Genomic DNA, 16,367 nt, shown 5'->3' with positions numbered 1-16,367 from the left:
AAGTACAAATGCTCATTTGCTCTCCATTCCACTTGGCAAACCTCCTCACTTTGATGGAGAGGACTACGGATTTTGGAGTCACAAAATGTGTAGTCACTTGTTCTCTCTCCATCCAAGCATATGAGAGATAGTTGAGAGTGGAATGAAATTTGATAGTACTGATAGTCCCATGTTCATTAATGAGCAAATCCACAAAAATGCACAAGCGACTACTATTCTTCTAGCTTCATTGTGCAGGGATGAATACAATAAGGTGAGCGGCTTGGACAGCGCCAAGCAGATCTGGGACACCCTCAAGATCTCTCATGAGGGGAACGACGTCACCATGCTCACCAAAATGGAGTTGGTGGAGGGCGAGCTTGGAAGATTCGCAATGATAAGGGGAGAGGAGCCAACCCAAACATACAACCGGCTCAAGACCCTTATCAATAAAATAAGGAGCTACGGAAGCACGCGATGGACGGATCACGACGTCGTTCGTCTAATGCTAAGGTCCTTTACTGTACTTGATCCACATCTGGTGAACAACATTCGTGAAAATCCTAGATACACCAAGATGTCGCCCGAAGAAGTTCTTGGGAAGTTCGTAAGCGGGCGAATGATGATCAAGGAGGCGAGATACGTGGACAACGCGTTGAATGGTCCAATAAATGAGCCTCAACCCGTTGCTCTCAAGGCAACGAGAAGCAAGGAGGCGCTACCTAGCAAGGTGGCGCAAGTTGAGGCGGCAGGGCTCAATGATGAAGAGATGGCCCTCATCATCAAGCGCTTCAAGATGGCGCTAAAGGGTCGCAAGGGATAGCCAAGCAAGACCAAGACAAAGGGGAAGCGCTCATGCTTCAAATGTGGTAAGATTGGTCATTTTATTGCTAACTGTCCCGATAATGATAGTGACCAGGAAAAAGGGAACAAAAGGGAAAAGAAGAAGAATTACAAGGAGGCCAAGGGCGAGGCACATCTCGGAAAGGAGTGGGATTCGGATTGCTCCTCCTCCGACTCCGACAATGAAGGACTCGCCGCCACCGCCTTCAACAAGTCATCCCTCTTCCCCAACGAGCGTCACACATGCCTCATGGTGAAGGAGAAGAAGGTATGTACTCGAAACAATGCCACTTATGATTCTTCTAGTGATGATGAGTCTAGTGATGAAGAAATAGATTACTCTAGTTTGTTCAAGGGATTGAATAGAACTAAAATAGATAAGATTAATGAATTGATTGATGCCTTGAATGAAAAGGATAGACTTTTAGAGAAATAAGAGGACCTTTTATATGAAGAGCATGATAAATTTGTTAGTGCACAAAATTCACTTGCTCTAGAAGTTAAAAGGAATGATATGCTTTCTTGTGAACTATCTACTTGTCATGAAACCATTTCTACTTTAAAAGGTGTTAGTGATAATTTAAATGCTAAATTAGAAGTAGCAAGTAAATCTAACTCTTGTGTAGAACATGTTATGATTTGCAATAGGTGCAAAGAGTTTAATGTTGATGCTTGTAGTGAACACCTAGTTTGCATTTCTAAATTAAATGATGAAGTGGCTAGTCTTAATGCCCAACTTAAGACTAGCAAGAATGAATTTGACAAGCTAAAATTTGCAAGGGATGCCTACACGATTGGTAGACACCCCTCAATTAAGGATGGACTTGGCTTCAAGAGGGAAGCTAAGGACTTAACAAGCCATAAGGCTCCCATCTCCGCCAAGGAGAAAGGGAAGGCCCCTATGGCTAGTAGTGCTAAAAAGAACCATGCTTACATGTATCATGATAGGAGACATTCTAGGAATGCCTATAGAAGTTATAATGCTTTTGATTCTCATGCCATGTTTGCTTCTAGTTCTTCCTATATGCATGGTAGAGATATGTCTAGGAGAAATGTTGTTCATCATATGCCTAGGAGAAATGTTGTTAATGTTCCTAGGAAAATTAATGAACCCTCTACAATATATCATGCTTGCAATGCTTCATTTGCCATTTGTAGAAAGAATAAGAAGGTGATTGCTAGGAAGTTAGGGGCAAGATGCAAGGGAGATAAAACTTGCATTTGGGTCCCTAAGACCATTGTGACTAACCTTGTAGGACCCAACAAGAGTTGGGTACCTAAGACCCAAGCCTAAATTTGCCTTGCAGGTTTATGCATCCGGGGGCTCAAGCTGGATTATCGACAGCGGATGCACAAACCACATGACGGGAGAGAAGATGATGTTCTCTTCCTACGTCAAGAACAAGGATCCCTAAGATTCAATAATATTCAGTGATGGGAACCAAGGCAAGGTGAAAGGGTTAGGTAAAATTGCTATTTCGTCCGAGCACTCTATTTCTAATGTGTTTTTAGTTGAGTCACTCGGATATAATTTGTTATCTGTAAGTCAACTTTGTAATATGGGATATAATTGTCTATTCACAAATGTAGATGTGTCTGTCTTTAGAAGGTGTGATGGTTCACTAGCTTTTAAGGGTGTACTAGACGACAAACTTTATTTGGTTGATTTTGCAAAAGAAGAGGCCAGTCTAGATGCATGCTTAATCGCTAAGACTTGCATGGGCTGGCTGTGGCATCGCCACTTAGCACATGTGGGGATGAAGAACCTTCACAAGCTTCTAAAGGGAGAACACGTGATAGGTCTAACTAATGTGCATTTCGAAAAAGATAGACCTTGTGCAGCTTGTCAAGCAGGCAAACAGGAGGGAAGCTCTCATCACACCAAAAATGTGATGACCACATCAAGACCTTTGGAGATGCTTCACATGGACCTCTTCGGACCCGTCGCCTATCTAAGTATAGGAGGAAGTAAGTATGGTCTTGTTATAGTTGATGATTTTTCCCGCTTCACTTGGGTATTCTTTTTGCAGGATAAATCCGAAACCCAAGGGACCCTCAAGCGCTTCCTAAGGAGAGCTCAAAATGAGTTTGAGCTCAAGGTGAAGAAGATAAGGAGCGACAACGGGTCCGAGTTCAAGAACCTTCAAGTGGAGGAGTTCCTTGAGGAGGAGGGGATCAAGCACGAGTTCTCCGCTCCCTACACACCACAACAAAATGGTGTGGTAGAGAGGAAGAACAGGACGCTCATCGATATGGCGAGGACAATGCTTGGAGAGTTCAAGACCCCCGAGCGGTTTTGGTTGGAAGCCGTGAACACGGCTTGCCACGCCATCAACCGGGTCTACCTTCACCGCCTCCTCAAGAAGACTTTGTATGAGCTTCTAACCGGTAACAAACCCAATGTGTCTTACTTTCGTGTATTTGGGAGCAAGTGTTATATTCTTGTGAAGAAAGGTAGAACTTCTAAATTTGCTCCCAAAGCTATAGAAGGGTTTTTATTAGGTTATGACTCAAATACAAAGGCGTATAGGGTCTTCAACAAATCATCGGGTTTGGTTGAAGTCTCTAGCGACGTTGTATTTGATGAGACTAATGGCTCTCCAAGAGAGCAAGTTGTTGATCTTGATGATGTAGATGAAGAAGACGTTCCAACGGCTGCAATGCGTACCATGGCGATTGGCGATGTGCGACCACAGGAACAATTGGAGCAAGATCAACCTTCTTCCTCAACAATGGTGCATCCCCCAACTCAAGATGATGAACCGGTTCATCAGGAGGAGGCGTGTGATCAAGGGGGAGCACAAGATGATCATGTGAGGGAGGAAGAAGCACAACCAGCACCTCCAACCCAAGTTTGAGCGACGATTCAAAGGAATCAACTCGTCGACCAAATTTTGGGTGATATTAGCAAGGGAGTAACTACTCGTTCTAGATTAGTTAATTTTTGTGAGCATTACTCCTTTGTCTCTTCTATTGAGACTTTCAGGGTAGAAGAGGCCTTGCTAGATCCGGACTGGGTGTTGGCCATGCAGGAAGAGCTCAACAACTTCAAGCGCAATGAAGTTTGGACACTGGCGCCTCGTCCCAAGCAAAACATTGTGGGAACCAAGTGGGTGTTCCGCAACAAACAGGACGAGCACGGGGTGGTGACGAGAAACAAGGCTCGACTTGTGGCAAAAGGGTATGCCCAAGTCGCAGGTTTGGACTTTGAGGAGACTTTCGCTCCTGTGGCTAGGCTAGAATCAATTCGTATTTTGCTAGCATATGCCGCTCACCATTCTTTCAGGTTGTTCCAAATGGATGTGAAGAGCGCTTTCCTCAACGGGCCGATCAAGGAGGAGGTGTACGTGGAGCAACCCCTGGCTTCGAGGATGAACGGTACCCCGACCACGTGTGTAAGCTCTCTAAGGCACTATATGGACTTAAGCAAGCCCCAAGAGCATGGTATGAATGCCTTAGAGACTTTTTAATTGCTAATGCTTTTAAGGTTGGGAAAGCCGATCCGACTCTTTTTACTAAGACTTGTGATGGTGATCTTTTTGTGTGCCAAATTTATGTCGATGACATAATATTTGGTTCTACTAACCAAAAGTCTTGTGAAGAGTTTAGCAGGGTGATGACGCAGAAATTCGAGATGTCGATGATGGGCGAGTTGAACTACTTCCTTGGGTTCCAAGTGAAGCAACTCAAGGATGGTACCTTCATCTCCCAAACGAAGTACACGCAAGACTTGCTAAAGCGGTTTGGGATGAAGGACGCCAAGCCCGCAAAGACGCCGATGGGAACTGACGGACACACCGACCTCAACAAAGGAGGTAAGTCCGTTGATCAAAAAGCATACCGGTCCATGATAGGTTCTTTGCTTTATTTATGTGCTAGTAGACCGGATATTATGCTTAGCGTATGCATGTGTGCTAGATTTCAATCTGATCCAAGGGAGTGTCACTTAGTGGCCGTGAAGCAAATTCTTAGATATTTAGTCGCTACGCCTTGCTTCGGGATCTAGTATCCAAAGGGGTCTAACTTTGACTTGATTGGATATTCAGATTCCGACTATGCTGGATGTAAGGTCGATAGGAAGAGTACATCGAGGACGTGCCAATTCTTAGGAAGGTCCCTGGTGTCATGGAATTCTAAGAAACAAACTTCCGTTGCCCTATCCACCGCTGAGGCCAAGTATGTTGCCGCAGGACAGTGTTGCGCGCAACTACTTTGGATGAGGCAAACCCTCCGGGACTTTGGCTACAATCTGAGCAAAGTCCTACTCCTATGTGATAATGAGAGTGCTATCCGAATAGCGGAAAATCCTGTTGAGCACAGCCGCACAAAGCACATTGACATCCGGCATCACTTTTTGAGAGACCACCAGCAAAAGGGAGATATTGAAGTGTTTTATGTTAGCACCGAGAACCAGCTAGCCGATATCTTTACCAAGCCTCTAGATGAGAAGACCTTTTGCAGGCTGCGTAGTGAGCTAAATGTCTTAGATTCGCGGAACTTGGATTGATTTATAGCATACATGTATTTATGCCTTTGATCATGTTCCTTATGCATTTTGTTGTTTACTTATGGTGCTAAAGTTGTACAAGTACTCCCCGGACCTCACAAGTCCATTTGCAAGTGATGCACATATTTAGGGGGAGATATGCTACAACTTGACCCTTTGAGACTAACCGTGTGCTTGAGTTTTCTTAATTTAGTCTCAAAGGAGGTTTGAAAGGGAAAAAGTGGACTTGGACCATGAAAGACTTCCACTGCACTCCGATGAGAGGGTAACTTATTCCAAGTTCATCTCATGTACTCTTATTGCCTGTGTATTCTTATTTGAAGAATTTTGGTGAGACAATGGGGTTCAAGGGCCAAGATTGATCCCATTTTAGTGCTTGATGCCAAAGGGGGAGAAAATAAGGCTAAAGCAATAAATGGATCAGCTACCACTTGAGAATTTTGAAAATCGTAGAATAGAGCTTTTGGTTTGTCAGAACTCTCTTATTAGCTCTTTTTGTCAAAAGTTGATATCTTGTGGGGAGAATGGTTGATTATGGGAAATAGGGGGGAGTTTTTGATACTGTGATCAATTTCTATTGGAATACCTCTCTTTATGTCTCTACAAGTGAATTTGACTTAGAGATAGGAATTTGAGTTTGATTTGCAAAAACAAACCAAGTGGTGGCAAAGAGTGATCCATATATGCCAAATTTGAATCAAAACAACTTTGAGTTTTCATTTGCATTGATATTGCACTTGTTCTAGTTGCTTTATGTTGTGTTGGCATAAATCACCAAAAAGGGGGAGATTGAAAGGGAAATGTGCCCTTGGGCTATTACTAAGTATTTTGGTGGTTGAGTGCCAACACAAGTGCTTTTGTGTTAATCTATGCAAAGTGGTGGACAAAGTGCAAATCAAGTCAAAAGGTATGTTTCTAGACTTAGTACATTGTTCTATGGGCTAATGTATTGTGTCTAAGTGCTGGAAACAGGAAAAATCGAATTGGAAAAGAGATGGCTTTGTACAGCCAAAGTCTGCTCAGTCTGGGTGCACCGGACTGTCCGGTGGTGCACCGGACAGTGTCCGGTGCGCCAGGCTGGCTCTGGCGAAATTGCTGCTCTCGGGACTTCGACGGCGGTGTAAGGCTATAAATCACTGGACTGTCCGGTGGTGCACCGGACTGTCCGGTGAGCCGTTCACAGGCGAACTCGTCGCTCTCGGGAAGCCATCAACGGCGTACAGCTATAATTCACCGGACTGTCCGGTGAGGCATCGGACTGTCCGGTGAGCCAACGGTCAGCCGGGGCAACGGTCGGCCGAGGATTCCGCGCGTGACGCGTGGCCAAGCCAACGGTCACATTGGGGCACCGGACTGTCCGGTGTGCACCGGACTGTGTCCGTGCGCCAACGGCTCTCAATCAGCAACGGTCGGCTTCGCCAAATAAGGAAACAAATCCGCACCGAACAGTGTCCGGTGGTGCACCGGACTGTCCGGTGCGCCAGGCGACAGAAGGCAAGATCTGCCTTCCTGGAATGCTCTCAACGGCTCCTAGCTGCCTTGGGGCTATAAAAGGGACCCCTAGGCGCATGGAGGAGGACATTAAGCATACTCAAAGCATTCCTAAGCACCAAGACTTCGATTCCACGCATTTGTTTCTTCGTGATAGCATCTAGAGCTCTAGTTGAGTTGTGAACTCGTCGGGTTGTGTTGCGAGCTCTTGTTGCGACTTGTGTGCGTGTTGACATTCTGATTTTGTGTCTTGTGTGCGTTGCTCATCCCTCCCTTACTCTGTGCTTCTTTGTGAACTTCAAGTGTAAGGGCGAGAGACTCCAAGTTGTGGAGATTCCTCGCGAACGGGATATAGAAAAGCAAAGCAAAACATCGTGGTATTCAAGTGGGTCTTTGGACCGCTTGAGAGGGGTTGATTGCAACCCTCGTCCGTTGGGACGCCACAACGTGGAAGTAGGCAAGTTTTGTACTTGGCCGAACCACGAGATAAACCACTGTGTCTATCTGTGTTGATTCTCTTGTGGTTATCGTGTCTTGCAAGAACTTCTCTCTAGCCACTTGGCGATTATTATGCTAACGTTTAATCAAGTTTTGTGGCTTAAGTTTAAGTTTTACAGGATCACCTATTCACCCCCCCCCCTCTAGGTGCTCTCAAAAAGTGTGTCTTTGGAGTGAAGAAGGGCAAGTTCCTTAGCTGTCTGGTTTCGACGAAGGGGATTGAAGCTAACCCAAGCAAGATCGAAGTTATCCTTCGAATGGAACCACCGAGCACAAAGAAGGGGGCCCAACGGTTAGCAGGAAGATTGGCTTCATTGAATAGATTTATATCTAGATCAGCAGAAAGAAACTTGCCATTCTTTGAAATACTAAAGTCAGCCGAAGTCTTTCAGTGGGGCCTAGCTCAATAGAAAGCCTTTGAAGAGCTGAAGCAATACTTGATTGATATAACAACATTAACTCCACCTGCGCCAGGGGCTCCGTTACTATTGTATGTGGCAGCTTCACACTCTGCAGTAAGTGTGGCGCTTGTGCAGGAAAAATTCGATGGACAAATCAAAAAGCAAGCCCCGGTATACTTTGTCTCCGAAGTTCTAAGCTTATCAAAAAAAATTATACAGAATTGGAGAAGGTGTTCTATGCTGTCTTAATGGCCTCCAGGAAGCTTCGGCATTATTTTCAAGCATTCCATATAATTGTTCCTTTGTCACAGCCTCTGAAGGACATCATGAGGAACAGAGAAGCTACTGGAAGGATTGGAAAGTGGGCTGCGGAACTCAACGAATTCAGCATTGATTATGTGCATAGATCCTCGATTCAGTCCCAGGCGCTAGCAGACTTCATCGCTGACTGGACGCCAGGTGCTCAGGAAGAAGAAGCAAATAAAGATGCCGAAGCTTGGACAGTGTTCTGCGATGGTTCTTAGGGAACCTTCGGGGCAGGTGCGACTGCTGTCTTAGTTGCACCTTCCAAAGTCAGAACATGTTATGCAATAAGGCTTGATTTCAGTTGTACAAACAATATTGCTGAATACGAAGCTTTACTTTTGGGGCTTCGGAAGTTAAAGGCAATGGGGATAAGAAGGGCGGTCCTTAAAACCGACTCCCAAGTTATTTCTGGACATGTCGATAAGAGTTGCAAAGCAAGAGATCCGAAGCTTGAGAAATACCTAGACATAGTTCGAAGGCTTGAGGCTTCATTCGAAGGGTTTTCTATTAAGAATATTCCACGAGGAGAAAATAAGCACGCTGATCTGCTAGCCAAGTCAGCGGCACAGGGACTGCCTCTACCTTCGGAAGTATTTTTTAAAACGATAAGAGCACCTTCGGTGGAACTCCTCGAAAGAGCAGTGCTCACTACATCTCCTGTTCATAGTGAAGATTGGAGGACTGAGATTATATCTTTCCTTCAAGGTAATTGCCTTTCAGACGACAAAGCTTATAATAAGAGAATGGAGGCAAAAACAAGACCATATGTAATAATAGAAGGGGAGTTATACAAGCATGGAGTCTGCTCTCCACTTCTTAAGTGTTTATCCAGAGCCAAAGGTATAGAGCTGATGAAGGAGATACATGCAGGATTGTGTGGATCTCACATTGGGTCTAGGCCTTTGCTGGGAAAAGTTTTTCGACAAGGATTTTACTGGCCGAAGGCAGCTTCGGATGCAGCAGAGCTAGTCCAAAAGTGTGAAGGCTGTCAAAAATGTGCAAGAGACCAGAAGCAACCTTCATCTCTTACTCAATTAATACAGCCCACTTAGTCGTTGCAAAGATGGGGTCTTGATTTGCTAGGCCCACTTCCACCAGCACAAGGCAATTTAAAATATGTTGTGGTGGCGGTAGAATATTTTTCCAAGTGGATTGAGGCAAAGCCGTTAGCCACAATAACTTCGGTCACAGTACAGAAGTTTTTCTGGCAAAATATTGTTTGTCGCTTTAAAGAAGCTTTTAAAAACTACCACCTCATCCTTTTCTGGCTTCGGGGTGATCTCCTCTCCTCCAAAACGAACCAGCTTCTTCTTGGCTTCACTGAAATAGCCTAGTTTTAACAACTTTGGCATATCGTCCTCGGTAACAGTAGACTTTCCAAACTCCAAGTGGCTGGGTTTAGATGGTAGGGCACTGTAATCTTCTTCAGTTTCAACTTCTTCAACATCAACCTGCTCAACTTCGGCAGCAGGTGCACCTTCGTCAGAAACGTCTCCTGGCACTACCAGCCCTGACTGTCTCATTACTTCGGAAATCAGAGCAGTTTCAGCGGCTTCGGCTTCTTCTCCGTCATGCGTAACCCTGGCAGTGGAGCGCACCCTTGCCATTTGATGATGAATTTCTTACAATTTTTGATGAAGTCGTTAACTTTTTTTGATTTTGCCGAAGCTCCCTTTTGTGACGAAGCAAAAGCAAAAGCGGTGCTTCGGTTGAGTGCAATGAACAAGCTTCGGCTATGGTCAAATTTTTGGCAGCAAAACAGTGCAATAGCAATGAATGCTGTGGTAACTTCACACTTATCTGTCTATTTATATAGTGCCACAGGCGGAAGGTGAATCGTCAAGTCTTCCGCACCGGATAAACAGTCACCCGCACCCACTGAATGGTGGGCCGCAGAACTTGAGAAGGTGAATCGCCAGGATGCACGTGCCCGCCGCATGGTGGGACCATTTCACGCTCGAAATATTTTAATCGTTTCTCGGCAACGAGCTCAGGGAAGGTGTTTTCGGATCTTCGGCTTTCCGAAGCCTAGGATACTTTTTCGCGGATCAAGCTCGTTACGAAAAACAATCTAGCACTGCGAAGGGGCTACTGTTGGGGTATGCTTCGTCGCCGAAGATCCTGTAAGAAGAAACACCTTCGACAGATCCTCTCAAAAGCAACGCCGAAGCTACCATCCATGAAGCTTCGGCACAGTGACATGTCTCAAGACGAAGGATCGCACCGACTTAAAGATGAAATGACCGATTAGTCCATGAGAGCTTGTGTCATAATTGTAATCTTTTGTAAAGGACATGAATGTAATATCTCACAGGCTGCGCCCTGTGCCTATAAATAGATGAACAGTACCCCCTACTGTTCACGCTGACTTGTATTTGCTCGCGCGTCACGCTTAGACTTTTGCCTTCTGTAAAGCCGAAGGTATAAATATAATTCAATATTGTTCACGTTTATTCATGATGATATAATTTAAAGATATCAATAACGTCATATGATTATTTATGTTATTTCTCGTGTTTCATATGTTTTTTCTTTCATTAATATGTATTGAAATGTCGAAGGTATGTCCTTCATGTCCTTCGTCTGAAGATCTTTATATCCTAAGAGATACAATGTTTCGAAGGACGAAGGGTACTAACCATTAACCCTTTTATGTTGCCTTGTTCTTAACTCGTAGCATTTGAGAACAAGTTCCAACAGTATTAATCCTCTACACGACAATTGTTCCGATGAAATGTGAGGAAGGCCGGCCACCGGCATCGCAAGAAGAAAAAACATCATACTGGAAGCATATACTACTACCGCTATTTGTTTAAAGGTACTACTATTATTTATTGGTCACATTAACATACAAAAATGTCCAGACAAGAGGAGCATGGCAATCAGGCGTGTACATGTGCCGATGATCGGTATGCAGCAATGGCTGGGCCCGCGTATAATTGGCAATGGGCATCGATGGTCTGTCATTTCGAGGGAAACTATACTCCCCTCTTCTTATTTTTTTAAAAATGGATTGTTTAGCTGGATTTAGATGGTGCTTGGTTTGTAGTTGCTAATTTCTAGTCGCTCCATTTTATTATATTTTAGTATCTAAATTATTAAATATAGAAATTAAAACTATATTTTAGTTTTCATATTTTGTTTTATAATTTAAAGACTAAAATGAAATAAAATGGAGGGACTAGTTTATAATCACCTTAACGCTATATCAATTTTTTACAGACTTTGTAGTTAAATGAAACATAAAACTCTATTGAAATCTAAATTCCTCAGACTACATAATTAAGCAACTAAATTTTACACAATTCATAAAAACATTTAGAATATAAAAACATTTTAAAAACATAACTTAAATATAATATATATATATAATTTATAAATAAAATCTAATTTTCACATTGAATTGTAACATTTTTTTTAGATTTTTTGAACTTCAGACCGATAAAAATGCGCTAGCTCACATGATACAAGCTTGGAATAACCAAATCACTCAACGTCACTAATCACGGTTCTAACCATACAATTTGAGTCGGTATCAACCATACCGTGTCTACTGCGGTCGATACCGATCTAAAACGATAGACACACAAGCGCACCGACTAAACCAACCTATGTTAGAGCTAGATGGTCAATACCGATCTGCTCCACACAGTCGGTAACGGCTCCATTTGGACCTGCCTAAGCAATTTTACTACCACCCTCGTTCCATATTTTAATTGATTTTAGCTTTTTCAAAGTCCACACTATACATTTAGGTATAACATATATAAAAATATATAGAAAAACAACGACTAAAGGGAAGAAAGAATACTATAAATACTTGTTTAAAATGGGATTGTTGTCATGGACAAGGAATTATTATAAACATTTAAGGGGTGTTTGGTTTGAGTAATCACTCCATCCAATTTGAGGTGATGCATCATGGATTTATTCCTCAAATTTGGTGGGAGATCACATTCCTTGTATTAGTATTAACTAACTATGATAAATGAGATGATGATGGATCAACTTATTCCATTTCACAAACCAAACAAACATAGTGAGGAATAAGAAGATGATGGACTAGCTCATTCCTCAAACCAAACACCCCTTCAACACATCGTATTGTAAGACATGGCAAAAAGTAAGTTAAGCATACATATGGTCGAGTTAATTGTAGCACGATACTGTTTATAAGTGAAGTTTGAAATATGAGTTGGATAGAGGATGGATAGAAAGTCTGTTGGAGACAGTCTTAGAGTCTTTTTGGTTAGACTGTGAGCATGAAAAAAATTGATGTACGTTGTGAGCTATAAAAATTTTTATTGTGGTGTGGCTTTAATCTATAGAAGAGTTAAAAGTCGTTGAAAGTTCTTCCCTATATACTCCCTCTGGTGTCCTATTATTTATCGTTTTAGACAAGTTTTAAGTCGAACTTATAAAATTCTGACTATAAATAACTATTTTGATATTTAGTTTTGAAACCTAACATTTATATGCATTGATTTGTCTTAAAAATATTTTTTTACAAAAGTATAAATGTATTAAGAGTTTATTTATATTTAAAAATATTGGTAAAAACTATATTTTGGAGACTGTATTGTTATACTAAATGATAAATAATAGACACCGGATGGAGTTTTTGTAAAGTTCAGAGGTGGAGAAACTGTTTTATGAAAAAAACTGATTTGGTGTTTAGAAACACCTTAGTTTTATAAAACTGGTTTGATAGGGAAGGCTACCTTCTTCGTTTCTAAGAAATTGGGAATTCAATTTCTATAAACTAAAGATATAAACTGATATATTTGAAACTACATCGATTTTTTATAAAGCAGTTTTTCCAAAACTGAGTGATTCCAAACATATGTTTAATTTGATTATTTGCTTTGAGGGGCTAAAAGCTACAGCTAAAATTCAAACCAACACAAGCTAGGAATACTCTGCCAGTAAAATTCTAGACAATCACAAAACAACATGTTGCCAAAACCAAACGGAACCGGGTCCCCTGAATTTCCTTTCTCAACCGCAGGGAAGTATCTCCTGAATTTCACCTAATCTCAAGCGTTCATTCAAATAGAGTCAATCTCAGCCACACACGTTGCTCCCAGGCCAAAAAAAGAATCCATCGAGAGACTTCCCATCGGAATACCAACGCAGAACAGCGCTCGACGAGTACGACACCCGATCTCCCAGCCCGGTGGCGCCCGATCTCCAAACCCAGCGGCGCCCTGGCTTGGATCCCGACGGCGGCACCCTCCCTCGCGTCCCGACGTCCTCCCTCGCGTCCCGACGACGGCGTCTCCCTCACGTCCCGGCGTCCTCCCTCGCGTCCCGACGGCGACGTCCTCCCTCGTGTCCCGACGGCGGCGCCCTCCCTCACGTCCCAACGGCGGCGCCCTCCCTCACGTCCCGACGGCAGCGCCCTCCCCCGACCCCAAACAGCAGCACCCTGCCTCCAACGTCGATGATGCTCTCCATTGGCAACCTGGTAATGCTTCCTAAATAACTAGTTTTGTTTAGACTAATAAGTGCATTACATGTCTGATTCAAAATGAATTACATGTCTGATTCAAGTCTTAGCAAAAGATCTCAGAAGCTAATTAGATTGACAAATCAACTAGTTCCTCCATTATGGCTTGATCCTTGTGAGTTTAGACCACCCTACACCATAAGATAAACCAAATGATAAGTAATAATAAAGTGTGATCAATCTTATTAATCATAGGTGGATATTTACCAGTAATAGCTCAGTAAAGCTAGTAAAAGATCCAAAGCCCTCAAACACGCTAGGATTGTCTTCTGGCATGTTTTGGCTTCTTTGTCTTTGTCTTTGTGATGCTCTATGCAACTTGTCATACCATGTTCTTTGCCGCCTTGAAGTCCTCTTCTTAACAACCTTTTTCTTTAAACCAGTGATGTGAGAGTACTCTTCAGGTATTGCAATTGTTGTTTGTTCCTTAGGCTGGTTAGCCAACTCATTTGGAGTGTATTTTATCTTTTCATCAACATCTCTATGTAGAGTATCGAGTACATTATCAATATATGAATAGATTTCTTCATAGTCAGCTGCACGAGAAGCAAGTGACAGAAACTTGCGGGCAAGATTTTGGTAGCGTCTTGTTGCATCAATTTTTGGGTTTTCTATAACATTGTCTCCACGAATATCTTGTATAGAACCACATCTTGCTTCACGAGTCCATCTCTTTAGAATGTAGTGCTCAGACAATACCTTAATATTCATCATGTCAAGAACCTTTAAAGCGTGACAACACAATATTCAAACTCTTTCAAATTGCCGGCAGCTGCAACAAACCATTTCATTCGGAGGATCAAATTCAACTTTGTATTCCTTTTCCATTATGGTTTTTCCATCCACAACCTTAACAACCCCCATAGTGAACTCATTAGGTTTTTCCATTGGTCTAGCATATGCTGCCAATGATCTTTCATACTCAACTTGAAAGGCTTCAAAAATACATGCAGTGTACATGTTGCTTGCTTGTATCAACATAGGTGTTCTCACATGTATTCGTGGCAATTTCTTTCTTGAGTTGTATTCAGCATCCAACTCTTTATCTCGCTTGCTTGCAACCACCCTTTCAAAATGAGTGAAAAACCTAGCAATGTCCAAATCACATTTTAAAACATCTTTCATATCTTTGTTTAGCCTTTCACTTAATTGTGTGCTTCGCATTCCAAGAGTGAATACGTTCTTCATGTAACATTCAGCCCATTTCTCCTTTTGTTGGTAGAGACCACCCAACCAAGTATCATTTTTCACTTTACTTCTCAAGGTGCTGAAACTTTTCTCAAATGTGTTCACATCCTCATATTCATACATACATGCACTTAACTCAGCCAAGGCACTAGATTCATCTCTTCCTGTGCGAGCTAGGTGTTTTACAGCATTTTGCATAATGTGAAGTGAACACAAGCCATGCCAAGATTCCAGAAATACCACTGATATTGCATTTTTCATTGCCATATCTTGATCTCTATAGATAGTTCTTGGATGTTTTTGCTTGTGTGCTTCTAGAAATGCTTCAAACAACCATTTGAAAGAAGATTCTGTTTCATCATACAATAGAGTAGCTCCAAATATAACCATTTCTCTGAATTTGTTCAATCCAACAAACACACCAAGTGGCCTACAATCTTTGTTTGTCCCAAATGTGGTGTCAAAAGTAATAACATCACCAAAATAAGCATAATCAATAAGCATCTTAGCATCTGCCCAGAACAAGTTTGTTATTTTCTCATCGCAATCTAGCTGAATAGCTGAATAAAATGAAGGATTTTCTACAGTTTTCTTTGTAAAATACCTCACAATACTTCCTGCCTCTCCATACATCATATTTCTTTGTCTTTTTGTCCTCAAATAATTTTTGTGATCAATTCTTGTGTAACCAAGGTTACATGAACCACCAGATTGTCTACTAGCTAACTCATGAGCATCTTTAGGGCTAATTCCACAATCATCTGCCATATCAATTTGACAAGCTTGCACACTTGAAATTTTCCGTTGTGAAGGCATTAGGTGGCATGTTTCAGGAAGTTGAAGAATATGGTTATGTTCAAGTACTAAATCATTTAACTGGTAATTTCCCTCTTCTCTGTTTAATATAATGCTCATTCGAACTTTACAACCAGTTCTTGTTTCAGCCCGAGGATGCTTTGTTAGATGATCTCTTGGATCTTTTTCTCTAAAACCAGCCTTTGCACACACAAATCTGCTTGAAGTGGATACTCCATCTGTTTTTCTTTTGTTGTTATATTGTTTTCTTGCATCAAATCCTACCATACCACCATAGGAAACCCAGAAATTCCATGCCTGTTCTACACTATTAAATTTCATACCAATACTTGGCACCCAAGAAGGTTGATTCTCCATTCTACGAGAAAAAAACACAATGCAGTTCTAAGTTTGGTGTTTACTTGCTCATAAAAGAACTTGCACCAAAATTTAGTTGCCAAATAAAACCAGATGATTTGATGGAAAAAAGTTTGATTTTGACTTACTTTTGTGGTTCCATTCAGGTGGCAGTAGCTGTTTGCCTTTCACAAAAGCAAAAACAAGAGAGTGGGGACCAAGAGAATAAGATGGAGGGGACCAAGAGAAGAAAAGGAGGATAGGAACCAGGGACCTTGGAGTGTTGTGAGTAAGAAGAAAAGGAACAGGAAATGGAGGGGACCGAGAGAACAAAAGGAGAGGGAGACCAGGAGTTGCCCGGAGTGTTGGCGCCTTTTTTACTTGTCTGGATTGTTGGCACCTTTTTTAAGTTCTCTGTAGTGTTGACACCTTTTTTTATTGGCTGGAGTGTTGGCGCCACTTTATACTGTACTTTATTGAGTCCAACGGCTGA

Source organism: Zea mays, chromosome 5 (genome assembly GCF_902167145.1).
Source record: "Zea mays cultivar B73 chromosome 5, Zm-B73-REFERENCE-NAM-5.0, whole genome shotgun sequence".
NCBI lineage: Eukaryota > Viridiplantae > Streptophyta > Magnoliopsida > Poales > Poaceae > Zea > Zea mays.
This window is presented reverse-complemented; position numbering follows the sequence as displayed.